We start from the raw sequence: 12,535 nt of genomic DNA, 5'->3' as shown, positions 1-12,535 counted from the left end.
TGTTTTGGATTTGTGCTGAAAACAGTGTTGATAACACACTAATGTTTTAGTTGTTGCTGCACTACTCAAGGACTTTTCAGCTTCCCGTGCTCTGCCAGGTGCAGAAGAAGCTGGGAGGGAACACAGCCAGGATAGTTGATCCAAACTGACCAAAGGGCTATTCCATAGCATACGACATCATGCTCAGTATATAAAGCTGGGGAAGAAGAAGGAAGGGGGGGACGTTAGGAGTGATGGTGTTTGTCTTCCCAAGTCACCGTTACGCGTGATGGAGCCCTGCTTTCCTGGAGATGGCTGAACACCTGCCTGCCCATGGGAAGGAGTGAATGAATGCCTTGTTTTGCTTTGCTTGCGTGCGTGGCTTTTGCTTTCCCTATTAAACTGCCTTTATCTCAACCCACGAGTTTTGTCACTTTTACTCTTCTGATTATCTCACCAGGGGGGAGTGAGCAAGCGGCTGTGTGGGGCTTAGTTGCTGGCTGGGGTTAAACCACGACCACAACTAAGGAGCTTTCCTTCCGGAGGTGAACCTTAGTACCAGTTCCTATTCCAAAGAACACTGTAAGGATAAAATGTTTATCATCTAGTGATAAATGGCAGCCAAACAGAAGTGTGGAACTTTACATTCTGGAAAGGGTTTGTGATTCGGTGGTTGCATATCTAAACCTTTTGGTCAAACTGACCCTTTGTGGCTAAACTGATGACTTGACCTTTGATGACTTGGCCGTTGAGCTGTGTTGCATTTCAAGGCGATTCTTCCCACCACTCAGTGACCCAAAATGAGGTTCAGCCTCCGTCACTGTTTGCAGGGGTTTCTATGGCTGCATCTGATGTGTATGAGAAGCCAGAGTTTGACATTAGGCTCTTTATGGAATTCAAGCTTTTCCGGCATGTCTCTTCCTTTTCTGTTGTTTATATCTTTGCTCAGTCTTTAGCCCTGCTTCTGCCTTCTGGTCTACATCTGTTAAGTGCAAGCTTTAAAGTGTAGTGCTCAGTTACAGAAAATAGGCAGCCTTCCAGACCAGTTCTGAAAGAAGCAAGGCACGCTGCCCACAGCAAGAGCGCACACAAATGTTTCAAGGAGTATTTTGAGTATTCATTGCCATAGCAGACAAATCAAGCAGGAACAACAATTACTGTCATGAGCTGGCAAATAGAGCACCTTCGTTTACACTAATTGATACTTACTGGGAAGACAAAAGAGAGATTAATTCACCTTACAATATCAGTTACTGTGGAAAGGTTTGAAAAGAAAAGCCCATGGCATGCCTGCTCGCAGTTGGGTTTGTTACTGGTGCCTTTTGCAAGAACTGTTGTGAGGACACTGCTTTCATGATTCATATGAGCTTCTAAAATTATCTCCCATAAATGACAGTAGATGTCGTGAAGTGTGCTTCCTCTGCATGTGGAAGAATAGAGAGATAAAGGCTGTGAGGAGGTGCACTGAATTTTTATCTCGGCTCATTCCAGTGGTGTCTCAGCTCTTTCTTATGCTTTTGTGAGGGAGCAAGCAGGGTATTTGAAGGGCATATCAACGGCTTTCTCTCTTTATCCCCATTTAATATATTTTATTCAACTTGTCCTGAAAAAAAAAAAAACAATAGCAAAAAAAATTCCTAAAATATAACATTTACTCTTTGTGAAGAAACTTCACATTTCTTAGAAAATATTTTTCTAGGATTTAAGGTCCATAAGCTGAGCCAAAAATTTAATCTCTTCTCTGCTTCTCTTCCTAGTAATTTACAGTCTATCTAATATAATTTTTATTAGCCCTTTGAAATCTTCCACCAACTTCATACAGTAGACACGGTTCCCCAGTGGAACACTCTGAAACACTGTTATTCCTTTAGATTTTCTGAATGGCAGAAGCTTCTTCTAGGAAGTTTATTTTTATGTTTTACATTAACAGCAAGCATATTTCTGTTGATACCAAAATAAAAAGCTGGTGTGTGTGAACAAATATATAAAGATCATTTGGTATTACCACTGGCTTCTTATATTAGAAGCTATCTGAGTGCAAAGTATCACAATAGAGTTTAAAAATCAATAATTATCTGAAAAACACAAGTAATATCTCCCCACAAAACTCTGGAAAACATGTTCTTAACTTTTCCAGTGATGCTAAGAAAAAGAGATCATAACTCCTTGTTTAAGATTTAAATTTAAAATACTGTCTTCAGGACTTATTTGAATTCAAAAAGATTGCTTTAGAGGCAAGACTCACACATACATAAAACTCTAAAACACTGACTTAACTATCACAGCATTGGCCACTGTGTCCTTAGCTGACCAGCTGGTCTAGCTGTCAAATTGAGAACACAGAGTCCAGGGTTCTCAGTTCCTTGTGTACCAAACAAGCAGATTTAGGCACTTCTGAATGGGACCCACCAGACTCTGACTGCCAAGGATGTGGCCCCCTATGTTAGCTGACACGACATGGCGAGGACAAAGGTGACTGACATCTTGCCCTTCTCGGTGCCTCAGAGATAACAAAAGGTATCACCCTACACTTACTTGATCCTTCTCCCAACCCCTGCCAAGAAAAGGATGGTTTTGTCTTTGAATATAAAGCTGAAAGGGATTGATTTTAGACAACAGTTAGTAATTCAGAAGGATGACAGACATGGGTTCAAATCCTTCCTTTACCCTGTGAAAACCTCTGGAAAGCAGTCTGCTATTCCTGTAGAACTTGTCTGATCAATAGGAGAAAATTCAAGCTTCAGTAGCTGAAGAAGAGGAAAGCAAGCACGTAAATCTATAATCTAAGAATTAGACTATAGAGAAAGACCTTGTCTTCCCCCTACAAAGAAATTTATCTATTATCACTTAATACAAAATACATAAACAATCTTTGCAGCAGGACCAGAAATCTCCCAAAAGCCCAGAAATCTCCCAAAAGCACATACCCTTACCAAAATAATCCTCACTCTCCTTTTGTGGAGGCTGAAGTTCATCTAAGCATAAGCAAGAAGTTTCTGAGCAACTTTAAAGGTGTCCATGGAGCTGAGATTTCTCCAGCATTAAGGAACAACTGGCAGGTTCATAATTTTGAACTTCAGAGCCTAAACTATGCTGACATCCTGCTGACCAAGATCCTCTTGATATTTGATATTTTTGGCTGTGACAGGATGTTGTATCAGTTCATTTAAGGCAAATTACAACTCCTAAGTAAACTGTCTTGAAACTAAGGAAGTATCTAAAGGGACTTGAAGACAAGAAAGAGTGAACTCACTGACCTAAACAAAGCTCACTAAAGACATTCGAGGTCCTTCCAGAAGAACACAGAGAATTAAACTCCCATTGAACGCTCATAAAAACCAAGGTATCCCTTTATGGAAAACATTACCAGGATGATCCATTAGCATGCTGAACACCTAATATTTAAATCTAACTAACACTTAAAGTATATCTCAGCTGCAAATGAATGGGCAAGCCACTGACACTGCGCTGTCATCCTTCAGTTGCATGCTTTTTTCAGCACTTTCATCTTGTCTCAGTGTATTCACCCCTTGTGAGCAAACAGCAGCAAAAAGGCAATAAGGTACAAACATCATAACACAAAGAAGCAGCAATCCTTTTTTGTGCACCATGACTTGTGCAATACATATGACACCAGGATGTCACTATAAAAAAGGGAAAGAAAATTTGCCAAAGCCTTGCCAGTCCTTCGATTTTAAGTTGTTTTCTTGAAATTTAACAAAATATTGCTCTTACAACTTAAGGAGGCAACAGTTCCTGCCATTGAAAAAAAAAAAACAAACCTTTGATAACCAGCGGGACCTTGCAGTTTTAATTTTAACATGAAGTTTTCAGCTCTTGGGGGTAAGCTGTTTTCACTAGGGGGCTTTTTAAAGTAACTCAGCATATATATCTTCTTAAGTTGCATAAACTTAAGATTGGAATGACAGATACTCTAATCTTGGCCAGCACAGGAAGGAGTAATTCCCCAAGAGCAGCCTGTTCGAGAAGTGAGACACTGAAAATTCTCTATGAAAAAATGTATGAATAACCGTGACTGAAGTCACTGCTGCTTACTGCTTGTGCTTTTTGGACTTCCCCCCGCTTTTGATAAAAAGAACAACTTCACTGTGGGATGCCAAAAGACACGGCTGAGAATCTGACTAAATCTGACTGAAAGAGGTGTCAACAAAGATAAATATGCGTAGTGGTACAGGGGACCTGCCCCAGGGGTAAGTTAATCAGCTGTTTAAATCAAATCCTGTCTCCTTCTCTCTCCATCTTTCCAGTAGCCAGGATCCAAACATTTTCAATTTTCCAACCTTAGAAGCTTACAGCTGGCTTTCCTGAGAGCTGAAGATCATGATTTTGCCTTGAGAGCAAGCTGCCATATGTGCTCTACCTAAACTTCAAAACATTGAGATTCATAGCCCAATGTTGAGATTATCATTAGGGAAGACAATTATTCAGACTTGGCATCCTATTTTTCTTTCTCTAAGCTGTGAAATTTTAGAAAGGCAGGAAGGTGCAGCTCATGTTATACTTTTATTAGCTCTCTACAGTTTTGTTCCCTGCACCACAGCAGCCAGGGGAGACCTGAAGCATACCAGCCATGAGTGACTGAATGGCTCTAGGGATGATACAACCATGGGACCCCCTTTGAGGATCAAGAACTGCTAGGGAGAGATGGGATCCACCTGCAGTGGGGCAAAGGCCCACAGGCTGGCCAGCCTGTGCGGAGAGCTTTGAACTAGGAATGATGGGGAGGGAGCGGATAACCAACAATCAAGTGAGGAGTGGTGGACTGGGGTGACAAGCAAAGTGAGCAGAATGATGTGAACAGGAAATAATTAACAAAACAGGGCAGAAGGGGGCCCACCCCAAGGGTATGCACACAAACAAGCAAGTGCCTACAAGACAGCATGGTGGGGGGAAGCTCTAACACCTCTTCTGGAAAACCCACATGACTGGATGCCTCTCTGAAGTGCCTGTACACTAACACACATGGCATAGGGAGGACACAGGAGGAATTAGAGGTCTGCATGCTCTTGCAGGGTTATGGTCTCATTGGGATCACAGGGAAAAGGTGTTATAGCTCACATAACTGGAGAGCTGCAATGGATGGCTACAGGCTCTTTAGGAAGGACAGGCTGCGACAGCAAGGAGGGGAGAGAGCAGCAGGAATGCAGAGCTCTGCCCAGGGATGGATGGGGAGCCAGCTGAGAGCTTATGGGTCAGGATTAGTGGACAAATTAATGTCTTAATTGGGCAGAAGACCTGGTGACAAAGGACAAAGAAAAGACCAAGACATGCAATGCCTTCTTTCCTCAGTTTTTACAGATAAAACTGCCCTTCAGCAATCCCAGGCCTGAGCCCTTTGAGAAAGTCTGAAACAAGGAAGGCTTACCCTCAGTGGAGGAGGATCAATTTAACTGAACATACACAAGTCCATGGGTCCTGATGGGATGCACCCATGAGTGCTGAGGGAGCTGGCTGGTGTCACTGTGGGTCATTCTTGATTATCTTTGAAAGATTGTGGTGATCAAGGGAGATTGCAGAGGACTGGAAGAAAGCAAACATCACTCCTGTCTTCAGGAAGGGCAAGAAGGAGGATCTCGGTAATGACAGGTCTCAGCTCAGTCCCTGGGAAGGTGATGGAGCAAATCTGTCTGGAAACCATTGCCAGACACCTCAAGGACAAGAAGGTGATCAGGATTAGTCAGCATAGATTGTTACAAAGGGAAAGTCATGCCTGACCAACCTGATAGCCTTCTACAGTGAACTGACTAGCCTGGTGGATGAGAGCAGAGCAGTGGATTTTGTTTATCTTCTCTCTAGCAAGGTTATCAACAACTGTTTCCCATAACATCCTCACAAACTAATGAAGTATGGACTAGATAAGCAAATAGTGAGGTGGATTGAAAACTGGCTGAATGGCGGGTCGCAAAGGCTTGTGACCAGCAACATGAAGTCCAGCTGGAGACCAGCCAGTCATTAGTAGTGTACCCCAGGGGTCAATACTGGGGCCAGTGCTGGTTAACATCTGCATTAATGGCCTGGACAATGGGGCAGAGTGCACTCTCAAGAAGGTTGCAGATGATACAAGACTGGGAGGAGTGGCTGATACACCAGAGGGTTGTTCTGCTATTTGGAGGGAGCTCAACAGGCTGGAGGAGTGGGACAACTGGAATCTCATGAAGTTCAGCAAAGGGAAATGCCAAGTCCTGCCCCTGGGGAGGAATAACCCCTTGCACCAGTACAGGCTGAGGGCTGAGTGGCTGGAAAGCACCTTGGCAGAGCAGGCCCTGGGGGTCCTGGTGAACAGCAAATTGACCTTGAGCCTGCAGTGTGTCCTCATAGCAAGGAAGGCCAACAGCCTCCTGGACTGCATTAGGAAAAGCATTGCCAGCAGGTTAAGGGAGGTGATCCTTCCCCTCTGCTCAGCATGGGTGAGGCACATCTGGGTCCAGTTCTATGCTCCCCAGTACAAGAGAGACATGGACATACTGGGGATAGTCAAGCAAAGGGCCACAAAGATGATTAAGGGACTGGAGCATCTGACATATGACAAATGGCTGAGAGAGCTGGGACTGTTCAGCCTGGAGAAAAGAAAGGTCCAGGAGGCTCTAACCAATGTGTACAAGTACCTGATGGGGCAGTGTAAAGAGGATGGAGACAGCAATGGGCACAAACTGAAATACAGGAAATTCCAGTTAAACATCAGAAAAAACTTCATTACTCTGTGTGTGGTTGAACACTGGAAGAGGTTGCCCAGAGAGGTTGTGGAGTCTCCATCCTTGGAGTTATTCAAAACCTGATAGGACAGCCCTGAGCAACCTGCTGTAGGTGACCCTGCTCTGACTGGGCTGTTGGACTAGGTGATCTCCAGAGGTGCCTGCTCACTTCAGCCATTCTGTGATATCTGTGGTCTAGACACTGGCACCATCCTGAGCATTTGCACAAGTACTGAGACAGGTTAGCTTTTTTCTTTGCAACAGACCCCCATCTTCTCCCTTGTAAGGCAGCTGAAGAATAGAATTGATGAACACATGGAGAACCAGGTGAACATCCACACTATGACTGATGATACATTCAGGTCTGAACCACTGGTGCAATAAGGTTTGTGATGTGTGAAAATGACCCTATAAACACACAATGTGGAGATCAAACTGTGCTTGGACAGCTGCTGTTGACCAAGGTATGCATTATGCATTTGACATTTTAAATTTTTATAGGTAAGAATAATTAGGAATAAAACAATCAATGTATTTAAAACTTCCCATTATTTCAAATTAAGAGTATTAATACGGGAACATGAATGATGACAATTATATCAGTAGAGTTACAGTGGACAGAAGATTTCCCCATGGTAGATCAAATGTACCTCTTTCTTAACACTTCTTGTAAGTCCTGCAGAGGAAATGAGAAACAAGAAAGAATTTGAAAGGGAACAGGACATGAGTTTGAAGGATGAAATAAATAATACAGTCCTAAAAAAGATCCATGAATGATGCCCAGGAAAAGGTTTTGGAAATGCAAGCAGGTACAGGCAATGAAATGTTAAGTTTGATAAACATGTCAGGCAACAAGATCCCAGAGTTGGGTTTATGGAAAGAATCATAAACTCACACAGGAGCAAACTGACACTATTTCCTCATTTGAAAATAAGTAGATCTTGTCAGATTTGAAATTCTGTAGCTTTTAACTATTTCTAAAATTAATCAAAACACACATCGGAAAATTCTCAAAAACATAATCAACATTTTCCCTCTCCTTTTAATTCTGAAATGAATTTATTTCTCAAAATAAAACCACATGGAGAAATTAAAAAGCTAGGCATCACCATGCCCACTCTGTAGAGATTTCACTAGTGTTCTTCCACTCCAATAAATCAAATTCATCTCTTTATTCTGCAACATTGTATTCTTTAATTTCATTAAACAAATAATAGGTGTCAATTGCTTAGTGTCACATAATGCTCTATTTTCAGTGCTACCAAAATGGCATTAACCTGGGATTTAGAAGTTATATTTGTTACAGGACAATTTATGATTGCTCCTCAGTGTCTTCTGTTTATTTCAAAATGCCTTGTGGAACCTGTGATGCCCATAACAAGTACCTTACTAGTGCATTGTGGGGATTTCCTAAAAGTATATCATTTTTTTAAATTGCCTCTTTGAATCTCCTCCCTTCAGCAAAAGCCAATTGTATTGCCACAGAAACATTTTCCCCTACATTACCATCTGCAGCTGGGCAGAGTCGTCAGTCTCTGTGGACAGTATTTCTCCAACAGGTGCATCCTTTGCATACGTCTCATGCTGCCTTTCTGGCATATCAGAGAAATTGGTATTTAGTAGTGAGTTTGACAAAGATGACTCTTAAATTATGTGATATGTGTCTGCACACATGCAAGGAGCACAGAGAGAAAGCACCAGGTGGGGGAACCTGAATAATGCTCTGCCCTGGCTACTCCAGGGGCCACCGCAGGAGCCATCAGCCCATCAAAGACCCATCTCTCCACACAGGAAGGAGTACCGGGGCACAAGGGCAGGTGGGGGAACCCCAATAATGCCATCAGAGAAATGAGATCCCTCCCTAGACTGTCCCCAGGCTGTCACAAGGGAGCCTCAGACCCATGGGCCAGGGATGACACCCAGCACCATGGGTCAGCCAGAGAGGGGAACAGGATGAGGCCATTGGTGCTGTTTGTGCTTCTGTGAGTGCTGAGCATGTGTCTGTGCTGGTCTGTGTGGCCAGCCGTGTGTATATGTCTATGTACGGATTCTATACAGGTGTTTGCGTGCATGACTATTGGGAATATAAACCCAGCCTCGCTGCTGGTTGGACCTGAGGGCACAGAGCTGCAGCAGTATCCCCTCTCTTGAGCTACTCAATTTGGAAAGCCTAACCGATGACCATGAATTAAACTTGCAGAGTCAAAATATTCAAGAGTTAGAAAATGTAAGATTGTATGAACTTAAGTGTTCCCCTTACTATAGTGTTTAATGGTATCACATACTAACTTCCTGTAGACCCTTATGTCATTCAGTACAGTGGTAGCTTTTCAGAACACCTTCCATTCTTCTCATTCAATATGTAGCTCCAACTCAGTAAATGCAAAATGATTAGTTTCTTCAAGGAGTTCTATTAATACAGTCCTTAACAAACACTAATGAATCTGCCTAGTAGCCTTGCCAGATTAGGAAGTTCGAGTCTGTATCCCCAAACTATGATGCCCTTCAGACTTGTTGTACAAACACAAAAGCTATCACTCATAACTACATTTATAAAACTTTGAAGATACATTTTATTTTTCACAAGTGCACAAGAACACCGAGATCCTGGAACCTAAAATACTTATTTTCAACTAATGGATTTAGTACTTGCCACCCTGCAGATTACCCTTATCTGCAGAGTCACTGTCACAACTTAGCAAGGAGACACAGGTGACCTGGATCCCTAATACAGAAGTAATGCTAAATGACTGAGACTGCTTCTTCAATGTGAAGAGGGAAAAAGCTGAACACAGAAACTTCTACTTTCCACAAAGATAATCAACTGGAGACCAGCCTCGTGCATGAGTTATTAATGCATTATTATTATCCATATGTTAGAAAATGAGGCAAAAATGTTAGTATCAAATTTGTTAAAGCATTCAACTAATTTTAGAGACCTAAACTGTAGCAAGCACATCACATATTCCTAGCACCCCAGAATTCACAGCAGCCCTCCAGGCCATTCGGGCTGTTGGCACTGGTGTCACTCACTTCCAAAAATCAGTCCTCATATGGCTACTATAGAGCACAAACTAGTCAACTCTAAACATACCGCTTTAAATGATGTGCATGCAGATTTTATGCCAGAAGTCAGGATAACTCTTATTTCCCCAAGTCAGCAACTGGTTCCCTCACAGCTAAACACCTGTGAGAGCAAAGGAAAAGCCCTGCTACGTCAGACCGATGATCTACATCGCATATAACCTCCCTGACGCTGGCTTGTACTGGACACCTAAACTGAGTTGGTTTTGTCTTTGACTCCATTACCACCTGTCCATCTCCCTTTTAGTAAGTCACACCACAGTCCTACCCAAGCCTCTCACGTCCTGGATCTTTCCTTCACTACTACCTCCCTCCTACCAACTGCTCCGTACCCTGCCCTCTGCATTTCTTCTCATTAGCTACCACCATTTACCCTAATCTCTTCTTCGGCTGGCTAGCTCTTGGGCTCCTGCTGCCAAAATCCACACAACTATTTTCATTGTCTATGAAGATGAGGAGCAGAATTTTCAAAAGAACATAGGTCAATGCTAAGCATTTTTACAAATCCTGAAGTTATATGAAAAAAGTGTTGAAATCTACGATTCTAGATTATGTGTATTTGTCATCATCTGAATTCTGTAGCCTAAGTTGAAGTTCCAGGATTATGCAGCATCATTATATAAAAATCATAATTAAAATGTCTATACATTGAACAGTGGAGGTTTTATTTACTTCAGGGAAGAAAGACAAGTTTTGGATAAAACATTGCACTAAAACTAAGAAGACAGAGACACGCTGATCTCAATCAGTATGATTTGGGGTAAATGACTTAAAAAAGAAACAAGACATAGAGAAATTATCTGAGCTACATTAGATAAAATATCAGCCAATGTGACCACAGTTGGCCCTTCTAGCCACTGAAATATTAATATTAACAGACTTGCCTGTAAATTCTTAAATAGCATTTTCCATGCCACACATTCCTTACATTGCATGGTGAGTTGGGCTCTGCCCAAACCCCAGCCAAACCTGAGACCAGGTCATACAGCCTGCTAGTATCGTATATGTGATTTAAAATAGCCTTCACAATGCTGCTACCAAAACATTACCGCTATATCACCTTGAGGATGTCCTTGATGCGAGGAAGGAGGATGTGTCTTTGGAGGACTTCAAAACCAGTTGAAGGCTATGATGCAAATGACTCTGGGATTACTGAGATAGTGCCCTCCTTCCCCTCTCTTGCGTAACTTATTCTGGTCCTCACTCTGTTCGGGATACATGGACACAGCACAGGCTTTTAGGTAACACACTGTGAGGAGAGGGAGTACATCCGCCAGCAATGCTGAAGGAGAGCACAGCCTGCTTCCAGATCCCTTCTTGCCCTGCTCTTAGAAGAAAGAGGTCACACCACCATGCTACTAGTCTACAGGCCACCTTTACAAAGTGCCAAGCCACAACCCATCTCTCGGCTCTGTTTCTTAACTAGACTCTAAACAAGGCACATGGTTTCCATTTAGTTTAGGACTCATGAAGAGACTGTGGAAGTGAATGTGCTACATGAAACTCTGGTTTTGCTATTGATATATATATGGGGGTGTGTGTGTGTGTATATATATATATCTGCATCAGAGTGACCTCACCGACCAGTACTCCTAGGACAGTCTTTGACAAACTATTTTCATCCTAAAATTCCCTGCAGTCTTGAGTCTTTCTCAAGTCTTCTGTCCATCCATTTCTAGTTACAGTCCCAGAAACCTTCCTTTTGCTAGTGCTTTGGCAGAAAAGAGACAAGCAAAAATCTGATTTGAGATGGAGGTTGTGATTCTGCCCCCAACCTGATATTGAGGCATCCATTTAAAATGTACATGTCTCAAAGCTATGTGTTTCCCTTTTTTACATGCACTACACTACTACCCACAAGAAGTAATTACTGGTCTGCAACTTCACAAATACCTTTTCAGCAGAATCTTGCCTACACAGTCCTTCATTATCTGAAATTATTTGAAGAAAGGGTCTCATGCATTATTATATTTAAAATGTCCTTCACCATCTGAAAGCATTATTGTAAAGATTTATTTGATATTGCCTATGTCCTTGAGAAATAACATTTGTAATAACTTTGCAAAGAGGTGCATTTAACTATCATTCTCCTACCTTGAAATTTTGCTTAATGAGGCCTATCTTAAACAGGCTCAACTCCTCTGGGCTTTTTGCCAGTCCTCTCTGCAGCTCGAGTTTTCATCCGCACCTGCCAAAAGGTTGATTTAATCGGGCATAATAAGTCTTCTGTCTTTAATAATAAAAGACTTGTATATAACACTAGATGTACCTGGGCATCTGTTTTTAAGGCTTAAGACACTCATTTTTAATATACCAAAGGCCCTTCTGACAGTGAGGATGATACAAATCTGGCTATGAGACAAGATACAGAGTCGATCTCCTAGCAGCCTTGATTTTTGTTACCCATCTTCCCCATCCCTTCCACAGCCAGGCACAGGTGTATTCAAAGGGCTAAATAGTAATTGTGTCCAGGCTTACATTAAACTCTTCTGATGGCTTTGGTGGAACAAAGGGTAAGCACAGAGAGGTGCTCTGCACACTGTGCACATACCCAGAGATAAAAGTCTGAGAGTGGCCCAGTTTTAAAGCCTAGTTCCTCCCGCTCTGTGTATGACTAAACATGCTATACTTCAGAAGGGGATAAAGAGGCAGTGACTGACCATGTGAAATCTCTGAGTTCTTGCTTTCATTTCCCATTGTCCACAATTTTTTCCAGCGACAATATAACTCCTATTCTAAAGCCCTTTTTCTGAATATGA

Source organism: Ciconia boyciana, chromosome 3, assembly GCF_034638445.1.
Source record: "Ciconia boyciana chromosome 3, ASM3463844v1, whole genome shotgun sequence".
Classification (NCBI taxonomy): domain Eukaryota; kingdom Metazoa; phylum Chordata; class Aves; order Ciconiiformes; family Ciconiidae; genus Ciconia; species Ciconia boyciana.
The sequence above is the reverse complement of the archived record's forward strand: the minus strand, read 5'-3'. Positions refer to the sequence as shown.